We start from the raw sequence: 20,351 nt of genomic DNA on the forward strand, positions 1-20,351 counted from the left end.
TCAATAGGTAAAATGGATTCCCGGTGGTTTTCTCCCATAAGGGCAGTGGCCATCCCTGGTCCCATGCAATGCCGATATGCTCGATCATAGGGCTTTACCCGGGGAATACCAAGTGCCCTTGCTACTCTGGTATAAGACTAACTCGATTTTTTTTTTTATCAAGTATAAACCTAACTCGTGTTATTTGTTTTCTTCAGGAGTTAGAATAATTCGATTTGTTGTTTTTCATCTAGTGTGCAACTGATTTACTTTGACAGGACTTTTGAAAAACGTTTACATGCAATAAAGAATAGCCTTACCAACACAAAAAAAACTAGAGGGGCACTCAGCGGAACGCATCTCTCAGACAGGGGCAACGTAATTTCCAAACCACTCTTCATAATGGCTTAGGTTATTTCATAATTGATTAGGGTCTCACAGAAAATGTTTTCCGCACCCAGAATCTGTAATACTATCCGGATCGATCCCTAAAATTATTCGATTGTTCCCTGGGACATGGGCTATCTACCAACCAGATATGGTGCAAATCTCTCTTTTAGTTTTTGAGTAATCCTCCCAACAGACAAAGAAACAAACAAACAAATTAACAGGGTTGAAAGCATACTCTCCTTTTCGGGGAGAATAGGACTCCTTTGTGTCACTCTTTAAGGAAGAGTTATAAATGGCCCATATACTGGTTAAGCTTTCAAGCACTTTCTAGTTCTCCAGTATATCCAATACAGTCATACCTAAACTCATAAAAAGAAATTTGTAAAAAAAAAAAAAAAAAATCGCCATCTCCTACTTTCTGTTCTTGTTTAAATGTCAAAGTTTTCCGCAGTGCCGAAACTCTGGGCCAAACTTCCTTTGAGGGCCTCCTTTACTTCTGGACCAACATTTTGGATATTTGTAGTATTCTGAAGCGAATATTCGGTTTTAGTGTCTATGACCTTGATTTTAGTCTAATCTTACTGTTATTTTTATCATCTCACTTAAGTTATTTCTCTTTCCCATTTTAATCTCTCAAAGTATAGATCTGTCTTCTACCTATACCAAGCTTCCGCTCAGTTTCCCGATATCATCTATTCTTCAGAGTTCCTCAGTTTTGTGTAAACTATTTCGAACCTTCGGATGTCTTCATTGATTTTGCTGTTTATGGTCTATTATATTTCTAGTGCTGTTAACCACTCTCTGTCTATCTATCTATCAATTGCCAGACGCCTCAATCCCGTTCGGGGTGGCCACAAACAAATCGCCTCCACGTCGCCCTGTCCCCCGCCATTACACTGCCCTAATTCCAACTCACACCCCCCTCTCTCATATACCTCTCCACCCCATCCCTCCATCTCATCCTCGGCCTCCCCCTCCCTCTCCCCCCCTCCACCTCACTCACATACACTCTCTTCGTTAGTCTTTCACCCTCCATCCTCTCCACATGGCCAAACCACCTCAGTGTATTCCTCCTAACGCTTCCTATCACGTTCACATCCACACCACAATGCTCCTTTATATCCTCATTTGTCAGCCTGTCTCTCCATGTGACTCCACAGGCTCCTCTTAAATAACTCATTTCCACTGCTCTCACTCTTGACTTGTGCTCTTCCAACAACGTCCAAGCTTCACTTCCATACGTTAGAGTTGGTATTACAATACTGTCATATAGTAACTTTTTCACTTCCATGCTCACTTCCCTGTTTCTTATCACTGCTTTCAAGGAACCAGCAACCTTTCTTCCCTGCTGTACCTTTTCAAGCACTTCACCCTCCAAACCTCCATCCTTACTCATCACACTACCCAAGTACTTAAACGTACTCACATTTTCCAATTCCTCACCATCCAACCTCGCTGTACATACACTGACTTCACCTCTCTCAAAGACCATCACTTTACTCTTCCCTACATTCACCTTTAGATTCCGTTTCTTACACACTCTCCCAAACTCATCCACCAAGCCTTCCAGCTCCCCTTTGTCTTCACTCAACAACACAGTATCATCTGCAAACAACAGTACAGGGAGTTTCCAAACACTACCCTCTCTCACCAGGGCCACTCCAACATCCACTACCTTACCTTGTACCTCTTTTATTACCCCATCCATGTACAGAATGAACAAGCACGAAGACATGACACATCCCTGTTTCAACCCAACCGTCAACGAGAAAAATTCACTTAGTTCACCATCCACACGCACTGCAGCCTTAGCACCCTGATTAATACTCTTCACAACATTCAACAACTTCCCATCTACTCCATATATTCTTAATACTTTCCATAATCCTTGTCTATTTACCCTGTCATATGCTTTCTCCAAATCCATGAAAGCCGCATACAACTACTTTCCCTTCTCTAGAAACTTTTCCACTAAAGATCTAAGAATGAATATCTGATCTACATAACCTCTTCCCTTCCTAAAGCCTCCCTGTTCTTCTCCAACTAATTCCTCTGTTATTTCCCTAACTTTGTCAATAAGTATCCTACCATACACTTTTCCTATTATACTAAGAAGACAAATGCCCTTATGATTACCATATACTTCTTTTTCCCCTTTTCCTTTGTACAAGGGAATAATTATACCTGACTTCCAATCCTCCGGAACTCTACCTTCCTCCCAGGCCAATCTGCAAATCTTCCACATCCATTGTACTACTATCTCTCCCCCATGCTTCAACATTTCACCACACACTCCATCAATTCCTGGGGCTTTCCCCAATTTAACTTTCTTCATTGCTTCCACAACTTCTATCCTACTGATTACTTCCTGTCTTCTCACCTCCCTCCTTCTCCCAGCCATTCCCCAGCCACTTATATTCGCATCACTTCCATCCTCTATGTTCAACAATTCCTTAAAGTGTTCTCTCCATCAGCTCACTTTTTCTCCCTTCTCCACTTGTAATCTACCATTATTATCTTTCACTCCCCGGCTAACTTCACTTCCACCCTGTCTTACTCTCTTCACCTCTTTCCAGAACATTTTCTTACAGTCCCTCCACTTTACACTCAAATTCCTTCCAAATTCCTCATCAACTCTCTTCTTGCTCTCTCTTACTGATCTTTTTACCTCTCTCTTTCTTTCTACATATAACTCTCTCTTCCACCTCTCAACTTCTTCCACGCCCCTATTTCTCATTCATTCATTGTATGCTTTCTTCTTTTGTGCCACAGCCTGTCTCACCTTTTCATTCCACCGTGCTGTTCCTTGCACCTCCCCTCCGTCTTCTTTTCATCCCACACACCACATCACATGCTGCACATATTTCTTTTGTAAATATCCTGCACACAACTTCCACGTCCCTCATCTGCTCCAATTCATATTTACCCAATCGTTCCTCCACTTCTCTCTTATATTCTGCCTTTTTCTCATACGCTTGTAACCTTTCCACTCTCCTTGCAAATACTCCTTCTTCCCGTCCTTCCCTTCTTCTATTACTCCATCTTATTTGGATCTTGATTCTGGGCACCACCAAGTAGTGATCAGAAAGTCCACTCCCCCAACCTCTATAAGCTCTTGCATCCATTACACATCTTCGCATCCTTTCATCCACACACACATAATCAATCATTGCCTTCCTTTCATTCAGTTCACCACCCACCCTTCTCATCACTCGCCATGTATACCTGTGGATCATTTTATGCCTGAAGAGGGCATTGGCTATCACCAACCCCCTCCCAGCACATATGTTCACTAACACACTGCCATTCTCATCTATCTCAGCAGGCACACCCCACTCACCAACTATTCCATCCACCTTCACATTCGCTACTTTACCATTCATATCACTGATCAAAAACACTCTCTCATTCCTTCCAAACTTTTCCATGCACACTTCCACATTTGTCCAGAACTCTTCTCTCACTCTTCTAGCACGATCTTCCGTTGGCGCATACACGCACACAGTCACCCACATTTGTATTCCAACTTTCAATCTTACCCACACAATCCTTGACCCAAATGATCCATACTCTCTTTTGTTATTCTTCCATCCTTTACTCACAACTATACACACTCCTTCTTTTGCCCTCTCATTCTCACCTACTCCTGCAGATATACCACATCCATACTCCCATTCTCTCACACTCACACCTCTCCATTTAGTTTCATTTACTCCACATACATCAACTTTCGCACCCTTAAGCACCTGGACAATCTCTCTCTCTTTCACCTCATCATTCGCACCTCTTACATTCCATGTTCCGATTACCATGTCCTTTGTCCGGTCCTTGGTCGTCATCTTTTGGTCAGTCCTTGTCCGAGGCTTCTTGTTTGTCTTTATAGTTAGTTGTTTTCTGTGGAGGGGCACTAACCCTCCGCCAACCCTTTTAGTCGCCTTCATTTCTTAGAAGTTTCAAAAATCAAGGCGACAGAGCAGCACAGGTGCATTTTGTTTTCTGTCCAACTGCTTCTAGTCCTACTTCGTTTATTTCTCTCCTAAACGTGTGTTGCATTGATTTGTGTTGACATCTCCTGCTTCCATAAATGAGAGCTTACATTCTAAACTAGAAATGACATGCAGATGTTTTCTCTATTCATTTGCAAGGTATGGCTGTATCCAGTCTTTATGAATATCCTTTTACCTAGAGTTATGATTTCTTAACATCTGATCATTTTGTGAAAAAATTCGTGTTTGTACTTTGTGTTAAGTATACATTATTGAGTGTGTGTCTAGCCCAATATAATTATATGTATTCCATCCTTTACGTCATTATTTGGTGTCTTCCAAGCCCTTTCCCACTTTTTTCATTATGTTTCATTATGAATGTAATCAAGACGATAATACTCAACTTGATGATGATGGTAATAAAGCATAACTTTTGGCAGTTCAGTTATACATTTTACATTGTTTCTTGGTAATCACGTCTACGCCATGCTTCGTAAGGAAGCCTCCCAGCAAAAACAAACATTGAAGTTTATGTTTTTAACCACTTCATATTCATAAAATATTTCTATTCGGAAAAGACATTTATTGCAACATGTCCTTGTGTTAAATTTATCGCACTAGCACAGTAATCAGATGTTGTTCTTGTCAGCAGTCTCGAGAGCATTATATATAGAGATTTTTCTCCATGTCCAGTTAATCTTCCTGCAACTACATTAAGGATATATATATATATATATATATATATATATATATATATATATATATATATATATATATATATATATATATATATATATATATATATATAATGGCATTTTAGACGACATAATACATACATACACCAACTGACGCTTTCTTTTTTTTTTCTTTTTTTTTTAAATTCTTAAACTGTTACCAGTAACTTAATATATCTCAACCAAAAATGGTAAATCGTGCGTTTTCCCATTTTCTGTGACTGTCTGACAGTGGTTTGAAAGCTTGATCAAGCCTTATGACTTTCTTAAGAGTTTTGGCATTCCGTTTCAACTTTCGCAGATCTTCAAGAAGTATGGGGTTTCTTTTATTTATAATCAGGGCAATTATTATAAAATAATCTGTTTCCAAACGCAGCATAACTGTATCCATAGATTTTTAGCAATCCTAGCTCTGAAGTAAGTTTACAGCTGCCACTTGCTTCACTGTTGGTGAGGACCAAGTACCACTAGGGTGGCAGGACTTGCCGTAGTGCTTTAGACAAAGGGCATTGAAAAACCTTGCAGATTTCTGTTCTCGGTGCTTCATGTGGGGAATACTTTTTGTATTATTCCTAACAATGACCGTGGCTCATGTGGGTGAACTTATTTATTATAAATTCCCCTCAACGTTCAATGGGAAGAAAGCATTACATGGAAATATTCTTTTGATAATGCAGTTCTTTCTTTGTACATGTCGGTCAAGGTGCTGTGGTTGGGAGGCGGTGATGTCGCCATAAATGTGGTAATGAGCATGGCTAATGAGAGGTCAGATTACTGAGTACACCTAAATGTCACTCCAGGTGGCCATGCTGGACTATCGAGGAGAGTGGTGGTAATAATCCATGCCGCCAGGATTTGCTTTAAAAAATCTTATCTTGACCTGATCAAGGAAAAATTGCATTCATCAGCATTAAATTTTGAGTTGACCTGACACGTCAGCTGTTGCATCAGCACTGATTATTTAGCAATTTTCGATTTCGGCCATAAAGAGCAATTTCAAGGAAACAGTTTCATATATTCCATGAATTTCAAAGAGAGACACTTTCAAAATATTAGCTGCAAGTGTTTCGCCGCAGTTCTGTGAAGACAGCCTCTTCTTGTTTTACACTGAGCATCATCGTCTATCATCATCATTTTAGCCACTGTACTATTTTGGGGAACTCCCTCGATTGGAGATGATCTTGATAGTTCTTTTGCTTTCTCTAATTATTTCCATATTTTAAGGTATTACCCATTTTCCGGTGAGACTTTGCACATCACACTATTATTCTAATGTCATACATCCTGCTTGTGAGTTTCATACCATAACGAGAGCGCTGGAAAGAAAAAAAAAAAAAAGGAAGACAAATGGGCAGAGATGTCTTCACCTCCTGTCTGTCCATCGTACACTTCCGAGTACTGTCGAATTCTTCAGTTACTCTTCTCCATGGCCTGATCACCTCATCAATCTGTATGTTTCAAAGTCAGCTCTTTCATTCACAGTATGCCTTGGTATTTTGTTCTTACAACCATCAGAGTAATTTCTTTGACACACGAGATAATTTTCAAACTGAGAGGTCTCATGAAAATATCATTAGTCCCTTTGCTGCTAAAGGCTCTTCTAGGTTATGTATAACTGACTGGAAGTAATAATAATAATAATAATAATAATAATAAAAAGGCATCATTCGACTGAGAGTCGATACAGTAGGGGAGGGAGGGTGTATACTCATTTCTTTCAATTTAATTGAGGCGAAGATGCGCTTGACAGGTTGATGATGATTGGCCGAATGCAATGTGTCCGAATAAAATTTACTAACGCAAATTTCTCTTTCAAATCTATGCTTTAAATTAATAATGCTAACGAGGAAGGAGATTATGAAGTGCTGTTGCATTCAGCCAATCATCACCAATCTGTTAAGTGCATCTTCGCCTCGATTAAAAAAAAAAAAAATAGTATGGTTGTAACAATCTTTATATTTTTCCTCATTGCATCACGTGTCAAAGGTATAACATAACGATTCTTTGTCTGGATGTAGGTTTAACGTTCTTTTATTATATTTATAGAGAAAACAAACGAAAGCATTTTTGTAACGTGGCTATTTTCAGATTTGTCATAGTATGTCATCCGTCACATTATACACCAGATACGGGGCAACTTGTTACGCACCCCAGGGTAAACTGATATATATATATATATATATATATATATATATATATATATATATATATATATATATATATATATATATATATATATATATATATATATATATATATATATATATATATATATATATATATATATATATATATATATATATATATATATATAATCTAAATTTATCCTTGCTCATTCTGATATCATTAGCAAGTGACTACAGGCTATTGGCAGAGTGGATGTAATGTAATTAATATTAAAATACATCATCATCATCCATTAAGTCACTCCATCACACCTTCTATCTATATCTAAAACCTCTCACTTGTGCAACTACTACTGCCATTCAGTTACTCCATCACCGACAATAGCACTCAGTGAACTACTCACTTGTTTCATTTTACACTATTTATAGAGAGAAAGTGAGAGGTAGAGAGATAGATATAGATAGATTGATTGGTAGGTAGATTGACTGATTGATCAATATACGAGTAGATACACAGGTAGATGAATGAATAAATATATATAGTCTGATACACCCAGAAACATATAGATAGATGGATAAATTGACAGATAAACAGAGATACCACCTACTGTACATTAATCTAGAAAAGGATCACCTTTATCAACACTGCTAATTAATTAATGTCACTTTTATGTTATGCTTTACTGATGTGGAACACCTTAAAATGATTATTATCCACGAGTTTTTAAAATGTTACCTTCATAACACCAGTCTGCTTTCATTTGGTAACTCCAGGCATGGTTTAAATGGTATCTGAACATACTGGTACAATTTCTTCCAGTTGTTCTCGTATAGGGTAAACTAATATTGTAACAAGCAACTCCTAAAAAGAAATCCAAACACTGATTTTCTGTAGGCTTGGCCATGTTATTTAGGCAAAAATTAAACCACCACAATGAGTCTTTACTACTGTACTTTCATAACAGTTTCACAAATATGGTACCATGCAACAAGGGGCAGCTGCATCAACGGTGGCATATATATATATATATATATATATATATATATATATATATATATATATATATATATATATATATATATATATATAAAGAAAAAAAAGCTCAAAAGTAATTTTTTTTACCTTAACTCTTATTCAGGCAACACCTTCGACTTGCCATTTTAGGCCCCACATTTGCTCAAAAGCTGCACAACGTAGCGACGATCACTCCCTCATCTATTGACTAACTTCGGAGAGATTGAGGGTGTAACAATTTGGCCATCTTTATTTTTTTTTTCTATGTGAGGAAGAAGGAAGCAAAGGCAACGAGCCCCCAAAACTGTTCATTCCAAGAGAAAAACAAAATACAAGAGAGAGCCCAATTCAAGATCCGATCATTTCGAGATGCCTGGACACACTGCGTTTGAAAGACTGGAGATCATAGGAAGCAGGAAATACGGACAGAGGGAGACAGTTCCAGAGTTGACCTGTTGCATAAACGAAGGACTGGGATTAACGGTTAACTCTTGGATTAGAGAGTTGGACATAAAAGGGATGAGAGTTTGCTGCTAGACGGGTGCTACGCGCCAGTCGTAGAGGTGGAGGAATGCATACAGACAGTTCAGAGGAGCAGCGACCATTGAAGTAGCGATAGAAAAGAGATAAAAATGCAACAGTGCGGCGAAGAGACAGAGGTTGAAGGAAGTCAGTAAGAGGAGGAGAGTTAATGAGGCGAAAAGCCTTTGACTCCACCCTATTGAGAAGAGCTTTATGTGGGAAGCCTCCCCACACATGCGAGTTGTACTCGTCGCAGGGGCGGATAAAACCCCTGTATAGAGTCAACAATTGTGCAGGAGTAAAGAAGGAACGGAGTCGGCTTAGCACACGCAATCTCTTGGAAGCAGATTTTACAAGAGATGTAATATGATCTTTCCAACATAAGTCCCGAGTAAATGAAACCCCAAGCATGTTCAAGGATGATGCAGGATTAAGCTGAATATTATTAAATATTAGTGGGTATACCTGTTGAAGATTTTGTCGGGTTGATAGGTGCAAAAACTGAGTCTTTGATGCATTAAAAACAACCAGATTATTTTTACCCCAGTCAGAGATACGAGCCAAGTCAGACATTAGGTGTGCATAGCCTCATCCCTTGTTTGTTGAAGTAACTGCTGAGATGGACGTTGCGGGAATCGAATGGAAAGGTGAAGGGTGGAGTCATCAGCGTATGAGTGGATAGGGTTAGATGTACAGCTTAGAAGGTCATTGATGATTAAAAGGAAGAGGGTTGGTGATAGGACAGAGCACTGAGGAACACCACTGTTAACAGAGCTAGGAGAAGAACGATGGCCGTCTACAACAGCGGCTATAGAATGACCAGAAAGGAAGCTAGAGATGAAGGCTCAGATAGAAGGATAGAAACCGTAAGAGGGCAGTTTGGAAATTAAAGATTTATGGCAGACTCCATCGAAAGCCTTTCAGATGTCAAGTGCAATGGCAAAGCTTTCGCCAAAGTCCCGAAAGGAGGATGACCAGGAGTCTGAAAGGTAAGTGAGAAGATCGCCTGTGGAGCGTCCCTGACGGAACCCATACTGACGATCAGAAAGAAGGTTGTGATAGGAAAGATGCTTTAAAATTTTTCTATTAAGAATAGACTCAAAAACGCTTGAGATACAGGATGTTAAAGCAATTGCACGATAGTTAGAGGGTTGGGAATGGTCACCCTTCTTTGGGACTGGCTGAATGAGAGCAAACTTCCAGCAAGAAGGAAAGGTACAAGTTGATAGACTAAGGCGAAAGAGTTTGCCTAGGCAGGGTGTACGCACAGAAGCACAGTTCTTGAGAACAACAGGAGGGACTCCATCAGGCCCATGTGCCTTATTAGTATTGAGGCCTGTGATGGCAGAAAATACATCAGCTGAAGAAATTTTAATGTCAGCCATGAGGAAGTCAGAGGGGGGAAGTGATGGAGGAACAGCACCGGAATAGTCTGAGGTGGAATTGGAGGAGAAAGTCTGAGCGAAGAGATCTGCTTTATCAGTAGAAGAAATAGCTACAGAGCCATCAGAGTAGATAAGAGGAGGGAAGGATGATGAGGTAAAGTCGTTAGAAAGGTTTTTGGCAAGGTGCCAGAAGGAGCGGGAAGAATTCGAGTTAGAGTTTTTTTTTTTTTTTTTTTTTTTTTTTTTTAATGTGAGCATTTAGTACAACAAGAGTCGGTCTCTTCTACCTCGCTGTGTCAGTACCAGCGACAATACTGTAATAATTAAGACAACTTTGACCTTTATATTATTGAAGTGCTCCACAGCTAAATAGAAATAATCTCGTTTTATCCTGAATCGGTAACTAGCTGGGCACATACTGTAATTATTTGAGGAAGATGCGACTCATTTCAGCCAACAACGTATCATTTTTATATAATTCTTGTTATCTACAGACGAGTTTAGTCAGTCTGGGAGAGCCATCTGGTAGTGAGGGAGTTACTACAGCTTGTATATCTTCCTTCATTCCCCAGTGTATCTCCCACATTCAAGAAAGTTATCTGAAGCTGTAGATAATAAAGTAAAATACGTATTGGCAATAAAGAGATAAAGCACAATAGATTTGAACCCTTACATATATATTTTTTAATTGTTTCACGGATGAATGTGATTGTGTGGTGTTATCCTAAATAAATTACGAATGTATCCGTCGCAGAGAGCAGGATAATACTAACAATACTCAATATTTCATCTGCGTGGATTTCTTTCAGGTGAACAAATTCGTTAGTTTATTGTCCGAAATTTATTCCTAAAAGTGTGCACTGCAGCGAACGAGTTATATATTTGGTGTTTTTTATACTGTGGTCAGTGTTATCAACTCCTAGAGTAATATGCCGTAGTATATTTTCTTGTTGCTTCCAGATGTGAAATTTCTTGAACTGAATACAGCCCTAAATTAGACTCTCACAACTAATGAAAATTCCTCTTTATAATAAAATAATCTACTGGTAGGCACAGTAACCAAAAAGAAGATTGCCAACACTACTAAGGGAATGAAGTACGGCCTCCACACAGTTATAGCACACAGTTAGGCTTCTGTGCAAATTGTTATGATGATTAACGAACACGGCAAAACATAAGACCTCAAAAAATTCGTGCTTATATGATCTGACCTTTGGCCTTTAAAATCCCTTAAAAACAACATAAAATAAATAAATAATTGAATAAATAATATATAAGGTGTCTCGGGCTCTTGGACCAAAATACAATTGTGTCAGGTTTGAAGCAAATTGGTGAAGAAATAAGGAATGGCTGTAAGTTTAAAAAAAAAAAAAAAATGAAAGAATGAAGAATGAAATGTAGGAAAACTGCAGGTCACCACCCTTTGGTGTGGAAACCTATAATGTGTCCTCGTACTGAAGAGGAGGTAATCAGTGTTACAAAGTGAATAAGGTTGTTCATGTGTCCAGTGTTGTTGAAGTGGCCAATGTAGCTAATGTACCCACCGATGTTAATACGGTTTATGCTGTGGTGGCCAATGCTGATTGTGTGGCTTATTTTAAAATAATTCTGGGAAAAGATGCTACGTATTTTCGAACCGTATTGTCTAGGCATCATAGTTCATGATTAATGTAGGCTGCCTCTCACAGGCTGCAGGGTTGGGCAGTGAACAGACAGACAGCCACCAGAAGTCATACTAATTGAAAGACTCCTTAGGCAGGTTAATTGACAGGTATATAAAAACATAAATAGCTCACTAAAAACAAAAATTACGATAAAAATGTGTGTGTGTGTGTGTGTGTGTGTGTGTGTGTGTGTGTGTGTGTGTTTGTGAAGCTCCTGGACGCACCATTATTAAAACACAGGATACTGCAGACAGTTCGAGGAGCCAAAAATTATTCCACAGTTAACAATTTGCATTCAAGAAAACCTGGAGATTCCTGTTAACTCTTGCCTTACAGAGCTGTGGGGAGAGAGAGAGAGAGAGAGAGAGAGAGAGAGAGAGAGAGAGAGAGAGAGTTTTATAAGGGGTTACAAGGACTATTAGTACCTCAAAAGGTTTAACAACCCATACCTGGAGGTGCCATGAATGAAATCGCCAGGTACAGTTTTACGTTGCTGCTCTATTAGGGAAAAAAAAAAAAAAACAGTACAGTATAGTAAAACTTGAGGGTCGCCCCAGCTAGCTCTCCAATCCGCAGAACGGGCACGGAAGAGAAAGTGTACCACACTAGGAGAAAAAAAGCCAGTGTTAGGAAATTTTACAGAAAAGGAAACATTCGATCTACTATTATTTCAGACGTAACAAAACTTTGTTTAACGTAGAATTGATCTGTTGTATCGAGGAACTGTCAACAACCTGTGCCGGTAGCCGATTCCATTTACTGCGCATCTTATATATATGTGATGAAACCGCCTGATATGTCATGGTGTAATGCTTCTGGTCAAGCTTCCATCCATGGTTCCTCATCGAGCTGCTGTTTAAACTATATATATATTGGTGGTCAGTACTTGCAAATTCATGAGGGACTGCGAAAAACTAGATTAGCTAATCACGCCAATGCCTTGTCCTTAGTAAATGTGACCCAGTGCCAGCAGCCTTCTCTGGTATATTATGTGCCTAATTTATGGAAAAGATTTAGAAGCGACTAGACCTTCTCAATCCTTGCAGTATCTTTTTTAAGGGTTGGCTTACAGAACTGCACTGCATATTCCAGATTCGGGCCTGCAAAGGAATGGTGAAAAGAGAAACACTATTTCTATATTTTTGTACCTAAGGTACCTCTTTATCTAACCTAGAAATCTCTTTGCTTCCTTATCCTGTCATACACTGTTTGAAGACTTCAGGTAACTGCTGAGTAGTCCACCTAAGTCAGTACTGCTGATCTCACTACCCAAAAAGGAGTATTTGGTTCGTCGATTTGGAAGACCGACGTGCCTCATCTTGCACTTGTCCAAACTGAACGGTATTTCCCACCGCTCGGACCATTCTCCTATTTCAGTCAAGTATTTACGTAATTCTTCAATCTTCTCGAATGGTGAGACATTACCTCCTGATTTTGTTTTGTCCGAAAATTTTCCAGTCCGGCCGACGACGCTCATATTGACATTATTCAAAAACGATAAATGTTATCTGCCCTAGAACTGATTCCCGGGGATCTCCACTTGTAACTGATGTCCAGTCGGTTTCCCTATTAACTGCCACTCTCTGGCGCCGGTCAAAGAGCCAATTATCAATCCTTGCAGAGAGAGAGAGAGAGAGAGAGAGAGAGAGAGAGAGAGAGAGAGTCACAGAATCTACCTCCTTAAGCAGAAGTATGTGTACAATATGTGCGTTACCCTCTTCATCATTCCTCCCCTCCGCTACACACTGATGTAACATACAAGATACAGAGACAGGTAAAAGTCCATAGATTGATATTAATATGTGGACAGAATATGTTAGAGAGATTATAGACAGACAGAGCAATAGATGGACAGGTATAGACACTGATGTTTAACAGATAATTGGATAGGCATATATAAATAAATAAGCAGACACAGACAGATAGACGGACACAACCAAGTATAAAGTGATACGTAGTTAGATAAAAGACAGAATGAGAAATCGATATATTCTACAACAAACATACATGCTGTACACAATACACAAATTTTTAACTCACGGTTGACCCATTCAGTACGATGCCTTCTATTTATACTGTAGTCTTTTTATCCCCAGATGATTGTACTCGGGTTACCAGGGATTATCGAACTGATGGGTTGAGATACAGTTTTCATCAGACACTTAACTCCACTTTACCCTCCACCTGACAAAGTCAGAGGAGGGTGTTATTATCACTGGGATTAATAGGTGTTCGTCCGTTGAGTTGGGCGGCAGGGCGGCTGGCCAGGAGTAGATATTTCGTTTCCAGGCCAAAACTCAGATAGTTTTCACTCTAGAGTAATGAAATTTTGCTTAGTTATGGGTCCTATAGTGAACTGTTGCCTTTCGATAGGTAGAATGCTGTGTCTTAAGTATTTTTCTGCTAATAATGAAAAAAAAAAAAAGTAATTTCAATGCAACCTGCTCAAGGAATCTGAAGGGCCCAAGTTATGTGTCCTCAAGTCGTTCTTCTTACGCCCACCTTTAAAAGAAAAGACTGGGGGAGAGGGATGAGGGCCGTTATGCGTTTGGTTAGGTGTGCAGGGAGGTGAGGGGTATGTGCTTGGTCAGGTGGAGGGTTGCAATAGTGTAGCATTGCCTATGGTTTTACACTGACTTAACCTAAAACTGTCATCTCTAGATACTGAATGCTCATGGATTATCACTAGAATGTGGTGTTAGTCAAGAAGTATAACGGAAGGGGCTTAGAGCCGTGGTATTGTCTTACTCTGCCACGGAGATGCGAAATAAAGCTGTAAAGGGACAAAAATCTGGTCCAAATGACGGTGGAAATAGTATAGGGAGCTCTGTTAACCATTTTAAATTGGGGATAGTTCTCAAATTATATCCTTGTTACCTCAGAACTATTTTGCTCCGCTTTTTGACGCTTTTTAACAAATGGAGTTAGATGCAACCTTCATGAAACCCTTTTCTACAAGACTGAAGCTGAGTATGATCCTCTGGTAAAAGCAGTAATCAAATACAACAGACACCAGCCACAGGGTATTGAAGTGTCGATATTCACATCCTCTTTGCTGTATTCCTATCATATTCAAACGATTATATTCAGCTTAGGCAAACCGGATGGTTTCAGTGCACCTCTCATTAATCCAATAGTACTAGAAGTACTTATAGATGTAATAACATCGTATGGTGATTGCAGAGTTACAGTAAATTTAACGCCTAAAGGTTGAACGTATTTGTTTCACTACGATGACGTACTTATATTTTTAGTGTTGTTACATCCAGAAACTTTTCAAAGTGGAGAATTAAGACATAGCCTTTATTAACCGTTTCCCTACAAGGTGTCTTCCCTAAGCTGAATAAAATCATTTTATATTAGTAAGAATAAGATGCAAAGTACGTCATGGTATGGAATGTGTTCACTACTTCAGTTCGGTGAAATGTTTCCACTTCATTCCTGTTACGCATTTATCCAGCTGAAGAGAGACATGTCGAACAGAAAGAGTTGGGTATCGCCTCCATTACCTCGCTGTCTATCGAGGCGCCCTTCCGAGCTTAATAAAATCGTCTGGAGGCGGTAAGAAGACAGGGGAAAACAAGTCACTAATAATGATATTACAGCAGCGTCGCCGCGGTCCGCCTTTTAGCGCAATATGACTAATGGGCTCCTTCCATAATGTAACCCAACCCATTTTTGAGGGGGAGGGGGGGGGAAGTTAGGGTGAGGACGAAAAATATAAATTAAATGAAAATATTGAAGATGCTGCGCTCAATGAAGCACTGATGATTTTAATACACGAGTCATGCATCTAGTACATGTATCAACAGAAAATATCAGATGTTTCACTTTCATAATTATAATACTGTTTCACAAGCACCACTGGGAACGGTTACTGTGAGGCCCGAATATTATATGTATCGTAGCCTCGTCACATGAACAGTGAAATACGGGTAAAGATGTGAAAAAAATATCTATGAAGATTATCAGAAGCCCAATATTCCGGGAATATTATCAAATCAAGCCTAACAAGGTGAAAGCTCCTCAGATTTCTCCTTATATCAACAAAGATGTTCCGACACCGTCCTACTGCAAAGATCTATGCTGTATTCAATATGAACCATGAAAAGTAGTCGTCAGAATCATCACAGAAATTGCCACGATCAGTGAAAAATGCCTTCAGTGGCATTAAAATAATATTACCACTGAGAGAAAACACCTGCACCAACCATTTGATCTAAGACCAAACATATGACTTTGCCCTGTGACCTTAAACTTCAGCGAATTACTCTCAAATTGGAGCCAATTCATCCTTGCCTAATCCTTACCACTTCCATCAAGTTTGAACCTGATCAGATCAGAACTGTTTCAGTTGACATTGCCCAGTGATCTTGACGATTGACATTTCCCTGTAACCTTGATTTTTAACTGTTCAAAAAAAAAAATAATGATAATAGTAAATAAAAAATAAAAATAAAAACGAATCCCCCTATGCTTCACTAACCTTGAAAATTTTCACAGGGTTTGGTCTAAAGATAATGAAAACTGCTTAAGTTGGCCTTGCCCTTTGACTTTGGTCATTAATATATGATTCTTCAAAAAAATAAAAGAACAATAGATTTACTCCATGGCTGACACTCAACACTTCCAACTTTGGTTAAAATCCGGTCGAATCAACTGAAGTTACTCACACACACACACACACACACACACACACACACACACACACCTACAGGCCGAACTTTGATTTTGCCATGTGACCTTGATCGTTGACTGTTCTGAAAACTGACCACTCCAGTCTTGCTTTGCCCTTCCCACAGGGTTTGTCCAACCTGGATAAACACTGTTCAGGAAGATTTTGCAAGTCAGACTTTGACTTAGCACTGTCACCTTTTCGTTCGACCTACTTCTCTACAAAAATAATAGGCTTACACGTTGGCTGATCCGAAACCCTTCCGCCAAGCTTGGTCAATATTGAATGAAAACTATATTTTCTTCTCTCTGTCTGTCTGTCTGTCTGTCTGTCTGTCTGTCTGTCTCTCTCTCTCTCTCTCTCTCTCTCTCTCTCTCTCACACACACACACACACACACACACACACACACACACACATGCACGCACACACAAAATACACACAAACACACAAAACACACACAACACACACGCAGACACAAAAACACACAAAAACACACACGCAGACACAAAAACACACAAAAACACACACAAACTCACACAGACACACACACACACACACACACACACACACACACACACACACACACACACACACACACACACAAATACACGGACACATACAGACAAACACACACACACACACACACACACACACACACACACACACACACACACACACACACACACACACACACACACAAATACAAGGACACATACACACGAACACACACACACACACACACACACACACACACACACACACACACACACACACACACACACACACACACACACACACACACACACACACACACACACACATACACACTTAAACACACACATACACATACGCACACACAAACACACATACACACAAACCCAAACACACACACACACACACACACACACACACACACACACACACACACACACACACAAACACACACACACAAACACACACACACAAACACGCACAAACACACACACGCAAACACGTACAAACACACACACGCAAACACGCACAAACACACACGAACACGCACACAAACACACACACACAAGCATACACAAACACACACACACACAAACACACACAAACATACACACAACGACGCACAAACACACATACACAAATAAACACACATACAAACACAAACACACACGAAGACACACAAACACACAAACACACACAAGCACACACAAATACACGCAATCGCACACAAACATACACACATACACACACACACAAAGACACAAACACACACAAACACACAAATACACACACACAAATACACACAAACACGCACAAACACAAATACACACAAACTCACAGACACAAACACACACGCACACAAACATATACATAAACACACACACAAACACACAAACACACACAAACACAAACACACACACACACACACACACACACACACACACACACACACACACTGAGCAAAGCATAACATCCACTCAAGCTCTCCAAACGCAGTCATAAATTAGTGCCCCCATCCCCCACCCCCAAAGGAGGGAATCACACCAGCCGCGAGCCGATACATATCTAGCGCAGCTCGGAATATGACCTTGACCTTGTGGGAGATCGAACTGTTAGGAGATTTTCATCCTTACTACACACCAGTAAAATTTTATGATATTCTGAGCGGTTGCGAAGTTATCGTGCTAACAGACACAGACACAAAGACAGACAGACTGAAAACAATCCTCGTAGGAGATTATCATCCTTACTACACACCTGTAAAATTTTGTGATGACATCTTGAGTGGTCGCGAAGTTATCGTTGTAACAGACACACAGAGCTTGACCTACTTTCACCAACTTTGAACTGGTGGTCTTTTTTTTTTCTTTCTTTTTTTCCCCTACTACATATCTGTAAAATTTTGTGATGATATCTTGATCGGTTGCGAAGTTATCATGCTAAGACACACACACACACACACACACACACACACACACACACACACACACACACACACACAGGCAGACAAATAAAAAACAATACAAGTTTCCCCACCGCGGCTGGTAAAAAAAGAAAAAAAAAGAGGGGGGGGGGATAAAATATGTCAGATTTAAATACTCAATTTAAAACGCTAACCCTGGACTCGCGACATTCAGCTTGTGATCCTAAAAAATAAATAAATAAATAAATAAAAAAAAACTGCATCCTTGCTTGACTCTTGTACCTACAACAAAGTATGGTATTACTGGATCAAAACTGTTTGAGTGGTGCTTTAAACACACACACACACACACACACACACACACACACACACACACACACACACACCAAGCAAAATTATACACCACGGCCACTGCTCGAAGGGGAAGAGTAAAGTCCTTCACATCGAAGCATAGTTCTAAAATGGGCTACTATTGTTTATGAAGTAACATAAACATTAGCTGCAAATTATGGCAAATTATCCTGCAGATTAAGAAAATTTGCTCTTTAACTTGTTCACGTATTTCACTTTACTTTCGGAAGGTAATAACCAATTACTTCACAGCCTGATTAGTATTATACTGCTTCCTTTTTTTCAGTTTTCCTTGCAAATGCATTTCACCTCACATTATTTGCTTTAGCATGAAATATAAACTCGGAGGGATTCTTAAAAATTGTTTTGTTATACATTACGTACAAGCTGGTGCAGTTTTATTTACTTTCAGGAATTATTTTGAGGTCTGTACATTTACACGTCGAACATTTTCAAATCCCAAATATTACACCATATAAGTTCATCATATCCGTCTAATAGATTGCCACTGGAAAGGCTATTGATTTTACATACCATAAAAACCCTTAAGAGGCTATTTTCCTCTCTGTAATTCGTATCGTCTTTGCTGTGTGAATACGAGGTCTGTTCAGAAAGTGTCCGACCTAAGACTTAAAACAATTAATAGCTAGCCTGTTGGGCTATGACACAAATCCCCCTCAAAGTAGGATCCCTTCTGACTTGACACACGAAGCCCAGAGTTCTTTCCACTGCCTGAAACGTTTTTCAAAGTCAGTTTTCGGTATCTCCTACAGGTGCTTCGTCGCATTCGCCATGATCTCCTCTCTCGTTTCAAATCGGGAACCCTTCAGGTGAGTTTTGAGCTTGGGGAATAACCAAAAGTCGCAGAGAGCCATGTCAGGTGGGTAGGGAGCCTACCGGCCCCGCGAGGAGTTGTGCTTGGCCAAAAATTCGTGAATCAGTTGATAACAATGGGTAAGGACGTTGCCATGGTGCAGCTTCCAACTTGCTGCCTTCCAAAGGTCTGGTCTCTTCTACCGAACTGTGTCGCGAAGACGACAGACAACGTCGAGGTGATAATTTGTTGAGAGTGTGACCTGGTGCATATTCGTGATGCACAACACCACGGCAGTCGGGAAAAAAAAACTGTTAACATGCGAGTGCATTTCACCTCGCTGCGGACCCGTCGTGCTTCTTTTGGCCAACGCGACCCTGCATGCTTCCACTGGGACGACTGTGAATTGGTGTCTGGGTGGTACCCTTTCACCTAAGTTTCATCACCGGTGATAACAGTCTTCAGAAAGTCTGGATCGTGATTTGCACACTCCAACATGTCTTGAGCAAAGTTCATCCGAGAGAAGAGAACATGACGAATGTGACCAAGCACCTGCAGGAGATACTGAAAACCGACTTCAAAATATTTCAGGCAGTAAAGAACGCTGGGCTACGTGTGTCAAGTCAGAAGGGGTCTACTTTGAGGGGGATTAGTGTCATAGTTCAACATGCTTGCTATTTATTTTCTTTGAGCCTAAGGTCGGGTACTTTCTGAACAGACCTCGTAATACAGTTTGTATATAAGATCATCGGATACATCACAGCTAAACTTAATAGTCTGACCCTTATATTTC

This window comes from Coenobita brevimanus, chromosome 70 (assembly GCF_032717465.1).
Source record: "Coenobita brevimanus isolate Jiangsu-jjx chromosome 70, ASM3271746v2, whole genome shotgun sequence".
NCBI classification, from domain to species: Eukaryota; Metazoa; Arthropoda; class Malacostraca; order Decapoda; family Coenobitidae; genus Coenobita; species Coenobita brevimanus.